The sequence below is a fragment of the Phocoena sinus genome, chromosome 8 (assembly GCF_008692025.1).
Source record: "Phocoena sinus isolate mPhoSin1 chromosome 8, mPhoSin1.pri, whole genome shotgun sequence".
In the NCBI taxonomy this organism is placed as follows: Eukaryota; Metazoa; Chordata; class Mammalia; order Artiodactyla; family Phocoenidae; genus Phocoena; species Phocoena sinus.
Window position 1 is genome coordinate 44,351,549 of NC_045770.1, and position 18,535 is coordinate 44,370,083.

Consider the following 18,535-nt stretch of genomic DNA (forward strand, 5'->3'; position numbering starts at 1 on the left):
GGCCTGTCAGAGTGCCTAGCACATAATAGGGGCTCAACGACTATTTGGTGAATGAGTGTATTTGTGTTAAAGTAGTATCCAGCTCACACTTAATGAATATATAGCATGTGGATCAGTAGCAGGCACTTGTAAGTTTTCACAGTTTTGCTTCTTTATAAAAATGATGTGCCAAAATGCCTCCCTTGATTAATTGTAAAATGCTATTCACACCCAACTCCCTCTTTTGTTTGCACTGGTTCTTGAATTTGTTACTTCCACCTAATGATAAAGGAATGCTAATTTTTTCTAGCCAAAAAAACATCTCAGTGATGCTCTGGGGGAAAAACGTACCAGTAAGTGGTACTGGTAATGTGACATCATTAAAATATTGTCTAACTGTCAGGTTATGATACGGTTTTTCCATCAATTATTTAAAAAGTTGATAACAATCAAGCTTTGGTTGAAAGACCTTGAATGTGATTCATAGTCTATGTGTTTAGTTTACCTTCTAAAAAGTGGGAACACACTTTTTCCATCACACCTTTTCTACTAACTGTGATTATATCAAGATAACAATTTAGTTTGGAGAGATGAGAAACGTCAGTATGAGCCCTACTGAGTACTTTTTAAGGGGATTTCATTTTGTTTCTTCGGGGGTTGAATAGTGTTGAGAGTTGAGATGACTTTTCAGATGGTCGTGATGATAATTCAGACACAAAAACTACTGTTAGCTCTGTAGAATGTTAACACTGGGTTAATAGTGTGAAGTGTCTTAGGTAAGCATTTAATAACACCTTTATCTTACATTTGAGGAAACAGTATGGACAAGTAATTTGGCCTTACTTGTACATGATGGTTAACAAAGTTGGGTCTCACAACTCAAGATTCCTGTCCAAAATTTTGTTTCCACATTCAGTGAAAGAATTGCCTCTCTTAGGAGGTAGTGAGTTAAATTCTTGGTAACTCCTGTGCACGAGCCTGGTATACATAATCACGTGGAGGGGATCTGGAAAAATGAACTTAAACCTCAGCTGGGAGATGAGGAAGTTGGATTATTTGTCCTTTTGGTAACTCCCTTTCCTGACAACCAAATGTTGTTTAATTGAGATTCTATTATTCTGTGTGTTAAAACATGGTCGTTTATACTATATGTCATTAATTTTCTACTTGATTCATTTATCCCATAACACAGTCTGATAAAGTTACCATTTTTTAAGTTAGAGAACAGGTATGGAAAGAGAAAGTGATTTTTTTCGCATAATACTGTAGCTACTTAGTGACAGAGCAAAAATTGAACCCAAGGCCAACTCTTTTTAATTAAAAGTCCAAACTCCCTTCCTGTGTACTGGGGTAGTTGTGGCTTCAAGGAGAAGTAGAATGCACATCCATTGATTCTCTTCCCTCCATAGGAAATAAGAAGACACTATTCGTTTCCCTTCTGAGAATATCTTTTGAGCATATTTCATGTGTCTTTTTATCTGGCTTTGAAAGCAACACCATTCCTTGTTCCCATGGAAAGATGTAATTACAGTAAAAAGAAAATAAGGAGGAGGCATGTGACAACAAGTTAACCTCATAGAAGACCTTTTTGTGAGCCTGATGATGAGTACAGACTGTAGGTTGTTTCTATTCTCATCTCCATTGCAGACGCCACAATCCGTCCTTCAGATGCCAATTATGGGAGGAAGCCGTATGGTACCAAGTTTTTAAGAGCAGGAAGACATATTGTTAAATGCTGTAGCCTTATGTATAAAAAACTTCTTTGGAATTCGTCAGAACTAGGAGTTATAAAATCTCATCTTGGCACATTTGCAAATACTCCAGAAAGACTTCTCAATTTAACCAAATGTTGAATTGAGGATACTTTTTGGCAAGAGATATGATAGTCAGATATGTTTATCTTAGAGGACTTTAAAACCAGAGATCATGCCCCAGTGATGCATTTTATGCATCGTTTTTCACACATACACAAAGGATCTTTTAAAATGAGGGAATATCTAGTCAGTGTTGCTTCAAAAAGTACATCACAACCCATGAATTAATTGTGAAACCAATTTAGTGGCCTGAGACCAGCAGTTAGTATACAGTAGAATAAAATAGGATAGAGTAGAATATAAATATCAGTATATTACATGATAGTAAGAGTAGATATTGCTCTGTAAATTTTTATTTTAGTTGCATATAGCCATATGTGTACTACGGTTACCATTTACAGTGTTTTTCTTACTATGTCTTACAGCTAAAAAGTAAGCTTACAAGCAACTTACTCTACTTTTCTCTTTAACATTGTTAATTTTTTTATTTGCTAGAGAAATGCAAGTCACATACAAAGGTTTATGCTTCTGTGACAATGTCATTTGGTTTGTCTCTCCTAGATGGGTGGATCTTAAGCCTTGTTATTAAGAACAAGCAAGAATTCCAAAGTATCCATGGTGGGAAATGGTAGAGACTTTGAGCAAAATAAAAATAATTCATATATGGTTAATGATAAATGGCATAAGCGTCAATATAGGACAGTGTCGAGGACACTAGTACAGGAGGTTGAAGGCAAGTTCTCAGTCCTAGTTTTTATCAGAGATCAAGACAAGCATAGGAACATTTTATTTTTTGAGTATCCCAATCCAGTATATTAAGAAATAAATGCCAAAAGGTATTATATAATTTTGGTATTAAAAGTTTATATATAACACATTAGCACATCTAACCCCCTCCAACACATGCATACACATAAACACATTAAAATACAATGTGATGTAGTTACACTATTTATAAGGTGATTCCTTGGTTATATAGAATAAGTCATGATGCACCATGTGATGTGGTGTGTAATAAAGCACAAGTTTAAACATATAAAGTAACAGTCTTATTTCAGTTTTCTGAGTTTCCAATGATTATATGTCTTTTCATTTGATAATATAGTCAAGTCTAAATTTAAGGTCTCTTTAGAACGCGAAGATCAGGCCAAATACCATTAGTAAAATAAAGTGAGGTAAGACGTGAGACAGCGCTTTTAGAAGTAAAAGTTGTTTCATAAATAGGCAAGCTACAGTGGAGTCATGACCTTAAATTCAGTTTGTTGCAAAGACATGGACATCTCAGGAATTTAGTTTCTTAACCCTTTGGAATCACTTTAAGTAGTAGTATGAACGCAGGCAGGTTTGAATGAAAATCCTCATTAATATCCTTGCTAGTTAGAGAGACTTTGCACAAGTAAGTTAATATAATTTCATCATTATTAAACTGAGATAATAATACCTGCCCCATAAGACGGTTGTAAAAAGTAAATACAAAGCAGTTATTGTTAAGTTTGGCACAAAGTGTTCAATAAGTACCTTCTAAATTAGCCTGCCAAGGACTTGCCTTGCCTTATCTTGGACATGAAGAAAAACCCATCAGTAATGTTTCAGTTTGGCTTTGCTTATTTAAAATTGATTATTGAATGAAATGCAAAATTAGCCAGGAAAGTGACCAGTAAACGTAGTGAGTTTTAGATTCTTCCCAATTTTCCTTTTGAAAATTGAGTCTGTAATCATATATTACAACATAGGATGCTTAGTGCTTTGGAACAATTATAACTAGATCCCACCACCTCTCCTCCAGCTGCTGAGATGCATTATGGTGTAGTAAAATGAACAAGGTCTGGAAAGTCCCAGAGCTGCTAGACTGTTAACACCATAATCTTCAGTGTGTGTCGGGAGGGGACGGGAGTGTGGAAACAGGAGGTTGAAGATGGAAAATTAGTGCTGTACTTTAAGCACTTCTGAATTGTCACTTTTATAAAAAGCATGAATATCTTTTGTAGTAAAAAAATAATTTTGCCCAATGGTTATATAACTTCTTTGTAAATTTCAAATTGGACATGCTCCAGCCCCTTCACTAGTCAGTAACTGCAACTTTGTTAATGCAAGCAAAGTTGTAGCACATTGAGGCATTCCGTAGGCTTGGGTTTAAAGACAAAAGGATATAATATGGACCTTGGAAATAAAACAGATTATATTTAATAGCTATACTAGTTTGAAAACAAAACTGATGCTCTCTTACACATCATTATAGCTCAGATATAACAATGACAGTAATAATAACTTATTCATCAACTATTTAATGTCTTATCAGAAATTATCTGTTTTTTATAATCTATGAAGTGGTATCAAGATATAGATGTTTATGCTATCATTAGTATATTATTAATATTATCTGAAAGTCAGCCCTACCCATAGCTACAATGAAAAGTAGATAGAATATAAATAGAGTAAAAAGGGTATGTCTTTGTTGCTTTTCTCAAGGACTCTAAAAACAAGTATTTGTGTCTTTGACAATTTCTTCATAAACCTTCTTCATATTTCTTTGGTTATATAACTTCTTTTCCAAAGTTCTATATCTGCTTTTCACCAGATGTGGGTTAGGATTTCAAGCCTTGATTCTCCTTTATGAGAGTAGAGGGCCATTTATTATTAAGGAAAACTGTATTATTGCATTGTCATATGGTGGCTTTTTATCCCTTAGAGAAGCTGGAGAAATATATAAGTAAGACATATTGAAGTATTGTGTTAGTTTAATTTCAATTTCATGGAATTTGAAAAATTTTAAATTGAAAATGAAGCTGATAATATGTTTTATTGAAGTAAATTGAGAAAAGAGAGGAAAAACTATATCAAGACACTGAAAAAAATTAAACAAGCTATCTGGCTATATTATTTGTAATCAAATTTAATTTGATTGTTTTCAGTTCCCAAGTTAGTACACTCATCCCTTATTACATGAGCATAATTAATTCTCACTTTTTGTTCAGAGTGAGAATATAAACAATAATTAATTTTCCTTACATTTAATGTTGAAACTTTAGGTTTTATTAAAAAATATATGCTGAAGAATCAAGCTGGCAATATTAATTACATAAATTTATATTTATATATAATTGATAACAGTAAGCTGTTATTGATAACTAATAAAATGAGAAAATTCCAAATTATTTGGCGGTTTGGAAGCACTTTCATTTGCTGAATTGCATGAAATTGTAAAAATAATTGAAAACTGGTAGCAGCATTTTTGATGATTTGAGAGAAAATTTTACACAAAATATAGATTTTTGACAAAGTGCAATATGTTTCAGTACAACTATGTAGTATATAAAAGCATACCTAATAGGACTTGAGGTCCATGTGATGCGACAACAAGTAAATTAATTTACTCATTAGTTTAAACATATTTATTGGGAATATGTTATGTGCTAGACTCTGTTGTACACACTATGAAAAAAGTAAGATGGAAGCACTTGTCAGCACATGGCTTTTCTCAGATGCATACCAAGCCCTGGTCTCGTACTAATATAAAATGTACCTTTATAGAAAGAATAGGGTTATGTGTAAGCAGGAACCCGTAAAGTGACACCTGTATGGCAAGGGATGACTGTATTAAGCAACTAGATTGAAAGAAAGAAGTCTTTATTAAGTGTAATTTGGAAAATTATAGAGAGTTTAAAGATTTTTTTCTGAAAACAATCTCCACTTACCAGTCCTTACCAAATAATACAAGTGAGATATGTGCTCCTAGAAGCAGGATGTTTACATGACTAAGGTGAATAGGGATGGATATCTCTGTTGGAAGAAAAAAACGATAAGAAAAAGAAAGAAGCAGTGTGTCATCCTTTTGTTTAACACAATATGGTTTTATACTTTATGCTTAATATTCTGGAATTGATGGGAGCCATGTGAAGCATCACAGGTGACCTAGTTATGCTTTTGTTTATACTGTTTAATACCCCCTGGACTAGTATGAAGTTTCTGTTCCATTCAAGATAGGAAGCCTGATTTAGGTGCCAATAAAATATTTTTTTTATGAAAAGGAAAGATTTTAATCTCCCTCACTAATGGATATAGCAGGCAACCTCAAACAATAAATTATAAAATACATTGTCACTAGTAATTAAGACATTCTCTGGCTTGTTTAACAAAATTGAGATAATTTCTTTTTTTGAATTTTAGACTTCTGAAAATTACCTAATTATTTATGTGGAACCCTAGGAAAACTTAAAACACTTTTTCTCCCTTTTAATCATACTACATTTTTCTTGGTACAAACTTAACATTCTTTGGTTGAAATTATTCATAATCTCAAACCTATCTCTGATTTTGATGTTACTTGGTATCTGCTTCTTTCTTGAAATTCTCAAACCTCTCCCTCTTCTCTGAGTCTTTTCTGAGTCTTAAACTCTTCTAAAATGTTTCAAGTTCTTTTGAGTAATCAGTAGAATTAATGATTGTACTGAATTGGTTTCACTTACTTGAAAAACGCCTTCCTTGAAGGAGGCTGTGTTACTTTATGACTATAGGGAATAGTGATTTGGGTTTACTTGTCAGGAAATTTCTCTCCTAGCCTCAAAGTCTATTACATTCCTTTGGGCAAATTATTACATCTGATTAGAAGGTCTCAAGAGGCTGGGGAGAGTGTAACATTTGTTCCATCAGTAGAAAGAAAGAATATCATTTAGAAACATGAAGAAGAAAACTAAGCTCTCAAGTTTTTAATATACAATAAAGTGACCATGAGTATACTTTCAGAAATTGTACAAATTTCTGATGAAAGGCAACTGAAATAAGACTTACCCATTCCTGAAGAAGAGCAGAAACTCATGCTGAAGTGACTGAATTTGAATATGGAAAACTTGACTTTTGATCCAAGTAGCGCATCGAAGAATTGGTTTTGAGATCAGTGGAAAGAGCATTAATCTTGGAATTAATCCAGAGACCATATTTGACTTCCCACTTTGGGATGACCTTGGACGGTTCATTGAACCTTTCTGAATACAGGGATCCTCATTTGCAAGATGTCAGAAGGCTATATCTGCCCTTTCTCTACTCATGTTTTGTTATGATGGTCAATTGAATAATCAGTTAATGCACTTTGTAAATCTAAAGCTGCCTGATACATTAATTAATTAAATATTAAATGAACACTCACCGTGTGCCAAGATCTATATGCTTGAACTATGCTTTTACAAAATATTGAGCACAGTACTATGAAAATTAGACGCTAATCGAAGACTTCATTAATGATACTTTCACCACGATAAAAACAGTAACATTAACTGTAACAATAACAGTTCAAAAAATCTTGGCTGTTGTTATTTTGCGTTCTTTTTTCAACGTCAGTTTTTGAAAAGAGAAACTCAGGTTTTAGAAATTTAAGTAACTCGTCTAAGGTCTCAGAGCTCCTGGTGCCAGGACACCAATTGGAAAGTAAGCTTAATATTCAGAGAATTTTTATTTTAAAGACACTCAGTTTTACAAGCAGCTGTCTTTTCATTATAATTGAAAGTTTATTTATTTACTGCTTTTATCATTGAGTTTAAGGGCTTAGGCTCTGTGGTTAAAGGGACCAAAATTTGAGAAAGTTACTTAACCTCTGTAAATCTCAGCTTCATCAATTGTTCAATGATTGCCGATATTGATGGTGATGATGATGATAGAGAACAGTTGCAGGGCATTCACCAGGTGTCCAGGCACCTTTCTGAGTATTTATACGTACATGGATTCATTTAATACATCAATCTTATGAGGTAGTACCATTATTATCTCAGTTTTATAGATGAGGAAACTGAGTCACAGAAAATGAGAATAATAGTTGACCTACATCAACTATCTATTGTGTAAATTATATGAGCCTTTTAAAATATATAAAACACTTATTTATGGTGTGTAGTTCATAGTAGGCAGTCAATAAATATCATCTGTTAATACTAATTTTGTTATTATAATAAATTTTTATTTTGGCCTAGTGATGGGTTCAAATGTAACTCCTTGGGTTACATTTGCACTTTGAAGTATGCCCATCCTCTCATTCTGGTGTCTAAAAACAACCTAAATGATACTAAGTGAAAATAAGGAGGGCACAGATGATATATTTAAAAACATACATTATTTCCAAATACAAAAGTAATACATAGATATTATTTAACATTTGGAAAAGAAAAAAATAATTTAAAAGATCATTAACGATGCAACAGAAATAAAACATTTTTATTTCTTTTTATCTTTTTCATGCACAGTGTTAATAACTAGTTATAACCGATTTTACTACTAGTTATACATAATTTTGTATTTTTTGTTTACAATTTTTAACTTAGCATTGTAAAGAGAACAGTTTCCCATATTTTCCATGCCCTTTATGAATGTTATTAACCATGGTTATCTAATATCCTTTTTTCCACAAAGTACAGATTTGGGGGCACTTAGACTATTTTAATTAATTAATTAATTTATTTTTGACATGTGGACTTTTATTCTTTTATTTTTTCCCGAAATTAATGTTTTTATCACTATTATTTTTAAGTTGATATCTTTTTTCTTTTTTAATTAATTTATTTATTCTTTTATTTGACAGTCTTTTTTTTTTTTTACATCTTTATTGGAGTATAATTGCTTTACAATGGTGTGTTAGTTTCTGCTTTATAACAAAGTGAATCAGATATACATATACATATGTTCCCATATCTCTTCCCTCTTGCGTCTCCCTCCCTCCCACCCTCCCTATCCCACCCCTCCAGGCAGACACAAAGCACGGAGCTGATCTCCCTGTGCTATGCAGCTGCTTCCCACTAGCTATCTACCTTACGTTTGGTAGTGTATATATGTCCATGCCTCTCTCTCGCTTTGTCACAGCTTACCCTTCCCCCTCCCCATATCCTCAAGTCCATTCTCTAGTAGGTCTGTGTCTTTATTCCTGTCTTACCCCTAGGTTCTCCATGACATTTTTTTTCTTAAATTCCATATATATGTGTTAGCATACGGTATTTGTCTTTCTCTTTCTGACTTACTTCACTCTGTATGACAGACTCTAGGTCTATCCACCTCATTACAAATAGCTCAATTTCATTTCTTTTTATGGCTGAGTAATATTCCATTGTATATATGTGCCACATCTTCTTTATCCATTCATCCGATGATGGACACTTAGGTTGTTACCATCTTTGGGCTATTGTAAATAGAGCTGCAATGAACATTTTGGTACATGACTCTTTTTGAATTATGGTTTTCTCAGGGATATGCCCAGTAGTGGGATTGCTGGGTCATATGGTAGTTCTATTTGTAGTTTTTAAAGGAACCTCCATATTGTTCTCCACAGTGGCTGTATCAATTTACATTCCCACCAGCAGTGCAAGAGGGTTCCCTTTTCTCCACACCCTCTCCAGCATTTATTGTTTGTAGATTTTTTGATGATGGCCATTCTGACTGGTGTGAGATGATATCTCATTGTAGTTTTGATTTGCATTTCTCTAATGATTAATGAAGTTGAGCATTCTTTCATGTGTTTGTTAGCAGTCTGTATATCTTCTTTGGAGAAATGTCTATTTAGGTCTTCTGCCCATTTTTGCATTGGGTTGTTTGTTCTTTTATTATTCAGCTGCATGAGCTGCTTGTAAATATTGGAAATTAATCCTGTGTCAGTTGCTTCATTTGCAAATATTTTCTCACATTCTGAGGGTTGTCTTTTGGTCTTGTTTATGGTTTCCTTTGCTGTGCAAAAGCTTTTAAGTTTCATTAGGTCCCATTTGTTTATTTTTGTTTTTATTTCCATTTCTCTAGGAGGTGGTTCATAAAGGATCTTGCTGTGATTTATATCATAGAGTGTTCTGCCTATGTTTTCCTCTAAGAGTTTCACAGTTTCTGGCCTTACATTTAGGTCTTTAATCCATTTTGAGCTTGTTTTTGTGTATGGTGTTAGGGAGTGATCTAATCTCATACTTTTACATGTACCTGTCCAGTTTTCCCAGCACCACTTATCGAAGAGGCTGTCCTTTCTCCACTGTACATTCCTGCCTCCTTTATCAAAGATAAGGTGACCATATGTGCGTGGGTTTATCTCTGGGCTTTCTGTCCTGTTCCATTGATCTGTCTTTCTGTTTTTGTGCCAGTACCATACTGTCTTGATTCCTGTAGCTTTGTAGTATAGTCTGAAGTCAGGGAGCCTGATTCCTCCAGCTCCGTTTTTCGTTCTCAAGATTGCTTTGGCTATTCGGGGTCTTTTGTGTTTCCATACAAATTGTGAAATTTTTTGTTCTAGGTCTGTGAAAAATGCTAGTAGTAGTTTGACAGGGATTTCATTGAATCTGTAGATTGCTTTGGGTAGTAGAGTCATTTTCACATTGTTGATTCTTCCAATCAAAGAACATGGTATATCTCTCCATCTATTTGTATCATCTTTAATTTCAACATAGGAGCACCTCAATGCATAAGGCAAATACTGACAGCCATAAAAGGGGAAATCGACAGTAACACATTCATAGTTGGGGATTTTAACACCCCACTTTCACCAATGGACAGATCATCCAAAATGAACATAAATAAGGAAACACAAGCTTTAAATGATACATTAAACAAAATGGACTTAATTGATATTTATAGGACATTCCATCCAAAAACAACAGAATACACATTTTTCTCAAGTGCTCATGGAACATTCTCCAGGATAGATCATATCTTGGGTCACAAGTCAAGCCTTGGTAAATTTAAGAAAATTGATATCATATCAAGTATCTTTTCCGACCACAATGCTATGAGACTAGATATCAATTACAGGAAAAGATCTGTAAAAAATACAAACACATGGAGGCTAAACAATACACTACTTAATAACGAAGTGATCACTGAAGAAATCAAAGAGGAAATCAAAAAATACCTAGAAACAAATGACAATGGAGACACGATGACCCAAAATCTATGGGATGCAGCAAAAGTAGTTCTAAGAGGGAAGTTTATAGCAATACAATCCTACCTTAAGAAACAGGAAACATCTCGAATAAGCAACCTAACCTTGCACCTAAAGCAATTAGAGAAAGAAGAACAAAAAAAACCCAAAGGTAGCAAAAGGAAAGAAATCATAAAAATCAGATCAGAAATAAATGTTTTTACTTTTTACAATTATAAAAGCATATAAATGAACATTTTATGTGGTGTTTACCTTAGTGTTTAAAAAAATTTTTCTTAGCTAAATTAATAAAAACAACTACAAAGACCACAAGTAAGAAGGAAGATTACATTCCTGTATTAACTTGAAAGGATATGAACAATTTTTAAGGTTCAATATTTATGACTCTTTAAATGTATAATACAGCAAGAATATAAATTTTTTAAATAAATAATTGCTGGCATAAAAGTTCAGGTAATATAAGTATATTTAACTAACCACTAGCTTTCTTAGGAAGCAAGACATTGCATTTCTCCCTGCCCATGTATAATCCTATCAAAGGTGCATTCAAAATAAAGTTTTTGGTACTGTAAAATAAATTTTGAAGATTTAAATATATAAAGTGTTCATGCACCAAGTATGAGGTTGTTATTAAACTATGATGGAGACCTTACCTCTACAGTAAGTCATCCTTTAATCTTTCTTCATTAGTCCCACTCTTAACCATACACATACATATTATTAAAACTCCTAGAAGAAAACATAGGCAAAACACTCTTTGAAATAAATTATAGCGATTTTGTTTGGTTCTGCCTCCTACGGCAAAAGATATAAAAGCAAAAATAAACAAATGGGACCTAATTAAAGTTAAAGCCTTTTGCACAGCAAAGGAAACTATTTACAAAATGAAAAGACAACCTACTGAATGAGAGAAAATATTTGCAAATGATATGATCAGTAAGGGATTAATTTTCAAACTATATAAACAGTTCGTACAGCTCAATATCAAATAGACAACTGGATTACAAAAATGGGCAGAAGACTTGAATAAACATTTTTCCAAAGAAGACATTCAGATGGCCAATAGGCTCATAAAAGTTGCTCAACATTGCTAATCATCAGAAAAATGTGAATTGAAACCACAACTAGTTATCACCTCACACCTGTCAGAGTGCTATCATCAAAACGAACACAAATAATAAATGTTGGTGGGGATATGGAGAAAAGGGAACCCTTGTACGTTGTTGGTGGAAATGTAAACTGGTGCAGCCACTGTGGAAAAAAGTATGGAGGTTCCTCAAAAAACTAAAAGTAGGACTACCATAAGATCCAGCAATTCCACTCCTGGGTATATATGCAAAGGAAAGGAAAACAGTAATTGAGAAAGATACGTGCACCCCAGTGTTCATAGCAGTATTATTTACAATAGCCAAGATATGGAAGCAGCCTAAGTGTCTATCAACAGATGAATGGATAAAGAAGATGTGATATATGTATACTTATTCACACACAGGGATATTATTCAGCCATAAAAAAGAATGGAATTCTGTCATTTGCAACAACATGGCTGAACCTAGAGAGTATTATGCTCATTGAAATAAGTCTGATAGGGAAAGAGAAATACTGTATGTTATCACTTATATGTAGAAACTAAAAAATAAATGATTGTTAATAACAAAACAGAAACAGACCGACAGATATAGAGAAGAAACTAGTGGTTACCAGTGGGGAGAGGAAAAGGGAAGGGGCAAGACAAGGGTATGGGATTGAGAGATACAAACTAATATATGTATATATTAGTGCTGTGTGTGTATATATATATATATACACACATACATCCTTGTTGCATATATATATATATATATGTATATGCACAGGGAAATACAACCATTGTTTTGTAATAACTCTAAATGGAGTATAATCTATAGAAATACTGAATTACTGTGTTATACAACTGAAAAAATATCTTTGTAAAATTAGAACTTGGATTCATCTTCAGAAAAAGGAATCCTAAACCTCACTCATCTATAAGGCATATTTATTATTGAAAAAGCAGTTTGCATATCTGCATATAATATTCTAAATAAGAACCATCTGGTCATAAGAAGGCTAAGACAAGGCATAGCTCACATGAAAAAAAAATCCCTTTATTAAAAAATGCATGAAAAATTGAATGTTACCTGTGATCAAATGGTATCAGACTCTTAGGAATGAATCACTAATTATTAAGGAAACCTAAGTTTTCTATTAACTTTCCCACTTATTAGGAGTGGGTTAATATATCTAACTTTCTTATATGTCACTAATTCTTTCCACATTGTTTCCTTCTTGTTGTATTTTATTATTCCTCAAAAAATACTCTACTGACAGAATAATCCAAAAATATTTTAGTAGTACTTTTTTTTTTTTAAGTAATTTATTTTTTATTTTTGGCTGCGTTGGGTCCTCGTTGCTGCACGTGGGCTTTCTCTAGTTGCGGTGAGCGGGGGCTACTCTTTGTTGCGGTGCGTGGGCTTCTCATTGCAGTGGCTTCTCTTGTTGCAGAGCATGGGCTCTAGGCGTGCGGGCTTCAGTAGTTGCAACACACGGGCTCAGTAGTTGTGGCTCATGGGCTCTAGATTGCAGTCTCAGTAGTTGTGGCACACGGGCTTAGCTGCTCTGTGGCATGTGGGATCTTCCCGGACCAGGGCTCGAACCCATGGCCCCTGCATTTGCAGGTGGATTCTTAACCACTGCACCACCAGGGAAGTCCTTTAGTAGTGCTTTTACCAAGTAATTCTTAGCTCTCTTTTCCTCATTAACTTCTTAGTTTTATTCCTGTTATAAATTCTATAATGTTTTGATCAGAAAAAACTCCGTTAGAGATGTACCAGGGCACTTTTTCTCTTTAACATTACGTTGTGTGTTTATTTAATGCCACTAAATACTTTGGTCATTGATATATAAACTAAAAAGTATGATAGTTCAATTCTGGTATTTGAATTGTTAAAAATTCTATTGGAGTAAGGTGTTATATAGATGTTAATTGTAATTAATGAGAGTGGAATCTTCTTTCGCTAAAGGATGACAAATTTCTTTGATGTCTTTCATTGCATTTGTCACAGTTCTGAGTATATGATGTTGAATGAATACTTGTTGAGTTTCATTTATTCAAAGTTGAATTTAATCACCATATAGTCTAATAAATATGCTAAATATTATAGAATTTTTTTCCTTTTAGGACCTAACTTGGCAACTAATTTACGAAAGCCTGGTCTGTATTGCAACCTCAGGGTTTTGGGTTTCTTACCAGTATGAAAATCTCAAACTTTGTCATAAGCTAATTTTATCTAATAAACCAACTGTTCTTGGCTTTCTTTGTTGCAGTAGCCTGTTGGGAACTATAACTCGGTTAGTAATTGCTACTAGGCTTTGAGATAGTTGAGTGAGTGGCCAGATGTGGTATAGAACAATTAAATATTTCCAGGCATGGCTAGTGAGCAATCATCCATTATGAAAGAGAAAGTGGAGGTTGAGGGGTGAGAGTAAGCTGGTCCCTGCCCCTTGAAGGAGTATGATGAAGCCCTTTTCCTTTTATCCGTTGTATAATCACTTGACCATTCTTTACTTCAAGACTTCTGCTTTGTCCTGTGGGTTACTTGCAACATATGGCTTCAGTAGTATATGAAATATTGTAAGAATACTTATGACATTTAACTAGTCATAAAAACTGATTTGCCCAGATGACCTTGCATGCTACCTTGTGGATTTCTTTTTTTCTTAAATTGTATTTGATTCACAGGGAAAAAAGAATGATTATTCTACTGTATTCTTCTTCCTTTCTTCCAACAGGGACTGAGGATATGACAAATAATAATAGATCACACATTGAATTACAGTCATGTGTATAGTCTTTCATATGTATGATCTCATTTGATATTCCTATTGACTTGTAATGCACATACAATGATTGTCATTTTAAGGAGCCAAGGAAACTAAAGTATAGAGAAAACAAATAATTGTATAAGGTTACAGTATGGCTGAGGCAAAATTTCATTTTTAGGCATTTCTGATTCCCAAGACTCTTTTCATTACATCATGCTATATTTAGTGTTCCAAATTAAAAAGCTACAGAAGTATAAAGTATATCTATGAAACCCTGACCCTCCAGTTCCACTCACAGAGGTAACTACGATTGACTGTTTTGTGAGTAATTTTCCAGCTTTTCTTTATAACTTTTCAAAATCAATTTCTTTTTCTCCTTCTCTCTTTTTCTCTATACTTTGTTAAGTAATATTTAAAAATTCAACTCTGTTTACCTTCTTTTGTAGCTTAATTTTTAAAGCAACAGCAATATATTATGGACACATTTTCAAATCATTTTATGCATCTTTTAAGTGTAAATCACTTCCAGGTCACTGTCCAGGCACTATTGCATTGCTCCTTTGTAATTTTATGACTACATTCCTTATGTCTGTATTACCTGTCTCATATTTTCGCTATTTTTTTCTTGGTTTTTCTTTTTGTTTGTTTGTTTTTTAACATCTTTATTGGAGTATAATTGCTTTACAATGGTGTGTTAGTTTCTGCTTTATAACAAAGTGAATCAGCTATACATATGCATATACATATATCCCCATATCCCCTCCCTTTTGCGTCTCCCTCCCACCCTCCCTATCCCACCCCTCTAGGTGGTCACAAAGCACCCAGCTGATCTCCCTGTGCTATGTGGCTGCTTCCCACTAGCTAGCTATTTGACATTTGGTAGTGTGTATATGTCCATGCCACTCTCTCACTTCGTCCCAACTTACCCTCCCCCCTCCCCGTGTCCTCAAGTCCATATATATGGAATCTAAAAAAAAAGGTCATATTTTCACTTTTGGTGAAATCCTTAGCATTTTACCTACACTTTCCTTTCCACTATGTTTCTTGTTGCCATCCTCAGCAACTTCTAAACGTATGTTTGTGTCCATCTCAGGTACTGAGCTCACAATTCATCTTTGGCCAACAAAGTATTATCACTTGAGCAGACTACATTTTTTCCCTGGCAGTCAGGGACACAAACAGAGGTTTACCCTTCAGAACAGGAAAGCATTGTTCATGTTCCTTTTTCCCATAGCCCGCTACTCTACACATCCTCACATCTGAAGATGCGGAAGGATAAATGGAAGCCTATATAACATAAGTAAGACTTTTTAGATATATTCTCACTACACTTGAATTTCAGCTTTCAGTGACTCCTGCCAATGTCTTATAGATTTCTGGCTAAAGAAAGACATCAAGAGGAGAGAAATTACTCTTTCTTGGTGGAGGATTTGCCTAATCATGGTATAGAATTGATTTGATTACTTGTCATTTGAAATAGTCATCCATAGAACAGCCAGTTCTGGTTATTTAGGGGATCTACTATAAAGCAGGGCTGGGCCAAGGTGTAGAAGATAATTTATAAGTGAGTGTTAGGGCCCAATATTAGGTTTCAAGGCTTGATTCATAAATTTCAAGCTTATAGATAGCCCAGGCTATTTGATTTGTTCTTTCCAGTTATACAAACAACAATTGAAAATCTGTCATTAAAAAGCTGAACAAAGTAGAACACATTGTTTTTCTAATATTGTTGGCCATAGTATATTGGAATAGAATAGAAATGCTTTGTTAGTTTGATTTTCAGATCTTTGAACTAAAACAGCAATATGGTGATGGGAGTGAACATGTCTGCTGGTATTTTGTGTTTAGTAAGTTCTGTATCAATTGAAAAACAAAATACTCTTATTGGAACAGTTAAATCAAATAACTAATTTATGCTGAAACAGGCTGCATTTTTAATTGGTAGAATATCATAATTATTTGTGATATATGAATTCTGAAATCAGAGACAGACTGGGGGATATTTTAAAGTAGTGATGGTGCTGTCAGGGGCCCATTCAGCATACCCTTCCCCCAATATCTCCATCATGGCAGGACTAGCTGCCTGAGTCTTTATTTGTATAATGTTTCAATGAGTATCATCGGTTTAAGAGGAAAGACATTGTGTATGAGAGGGGCAACTTCAAGAGTAAGATGAATATTTAAAAGTTTATTAAGGAACCCACCCTAGGGAAGCATCAAGGAACTGATAGAACATATATGGCTGGTCAAGGAAAGACCCTGATGTGTCTGGGACTGGAGTTCCAAACTAGGCTGTGTCATCTTGAGACTAGAGAGTTTCTAATGACCTCAGTGGCTCTTGATCCCAATTTAACAGCAATATTCTATTTCTTTAATGATAGGTAGTATGAGTCTGGGAAGTAGACGGAAGAGGGCAGAAGAAGAGTTGATAGGTCCGTGTTGTATAAAATGGAAAACAGAGCGATATGAAAGGGGTAACATTTTCCCCTAGTAGTGTAGTATGGACCATTCTCCAACTTGATTCCAATATTCTACATCTACCCACATAATGAAAACACACACACACACGACCCCACATATCTCTTACATCCCTTTTGTTCATGCCCCATGATAGAACAGGGGGGATGCAATGACATCAGCCTGGGATACCACACATCACTGCTTGGGAGAAATACCTGGAGACTTTCATGAGAATCACCTGGCAACTTGTCAGAAATACACATTCTTGGGCCCTACCCCAGACTTAGTGAATCAGAAACTTTAGGTACGGGGGCCAGGAATCTGTGTTTTAAACATTCCAATGCAGGCTAATGTTTGAGAAGTACTGAATTAAGCTTTTGGGAATTTCATTTTAAACAAAATTCTTGAGAAGCATTTGCTCCTATATTTTCATTTTTTAAATCTTTCCAGACCCAGTTCGAAACTCACTTCTTCCTTCAACCTTCCTGGAACCCCATTACAGGAAGAGCTCTTCTTCCTCTTGATATACTGAGAGCATTTCATACCACACTAAAAGACCTTATAAGGCACTGTCCTGTATTAGAGTTCTGTTTGCACATATTTCATATCCCTAGCCAGACTAATGAGTGCAACTTTTACTTACTGTGTTTTTTTTTTTAATCTTGTATACCTCCTAGCTTGTGATGGATCATATTAAATAGTTGATGAATGGTGATTATGGGTCAAGGTTCTGTAATACCAGTATGCTTGAATTTTCAGTTAGCCTGTATAGTGTACATTGAAGTTTTTAGGCCATGGAAACCAGCTTTCACAAGTATAGAAAGAAAATTCATGAAGTGAGCTCCTATTGGGAGCCAGGCACAAATTCATTTAAAATTTATACTAAATAACTGCTACAAACCAGGCCTTATGTGACATACTGGGGAAAATTACAATATGGCATCTGCCCTTAAGAAACATACAGCCTGTCTTTACTTATAGCTCTCATGGAGCTTTCTCAATACCACTCCATCCATCCATGCCAGGCCACACCCAATCCAACCAAACTCTCAAGACACTATCTACCACCTAACCTTGTTTTATTTTCTTAAGAACATTTACCATTATCTCAAAATTTCATGTGGTTTTTGTTGTTCTTTTATTTATTGTCAACCCCTCTACCAACTTCATCAGCGTAGAGACTTTGCCCGGTATATTCACAGCTGTATCCCCAATGCCTAAAAGAGGACCTGGTCCATAATAACCATTCATTAAATATTTTTTTGTTGTTTGTTTTTTTGTTTTGGGGTTTTTTTTTGCGGTACGCGGGCCTCTCACTGTTGTGGCCTCTCCCGTTGCGGAGCACAGGCTCCGGACGCGCAGGCTCAGCGGCCATGGCTCATGGGCCCAGCCACTCTGCGGCATGTGGGATCTTCCTGGACCGGGGCATGAACCCGTGTCCCCTGCATCGGCAGGCGGACTCTCAACCACTGCGCCACCAGGGAAGCCCCATTAAATATTTTTGAATGGATGAATGGCTTACAGGGTGAACAAAATTGTGAGGAAGACA

General features: G+C 34.8%; 1 protein-coding gene across 2 annotated transcripts in view; it reads left to right on the forward strand.

The window, feature by feature from the left end:
* Nucleotides 1-18,535, forward strand: part of GRM5 (glutamate metabotropic receptor 5) — a 565,234-nt gene that overhangs the window by 22,636 nt on the left and 524,063 nt on the right. The gene's annotated exons all lie outside the window — the stretch shown is intronic.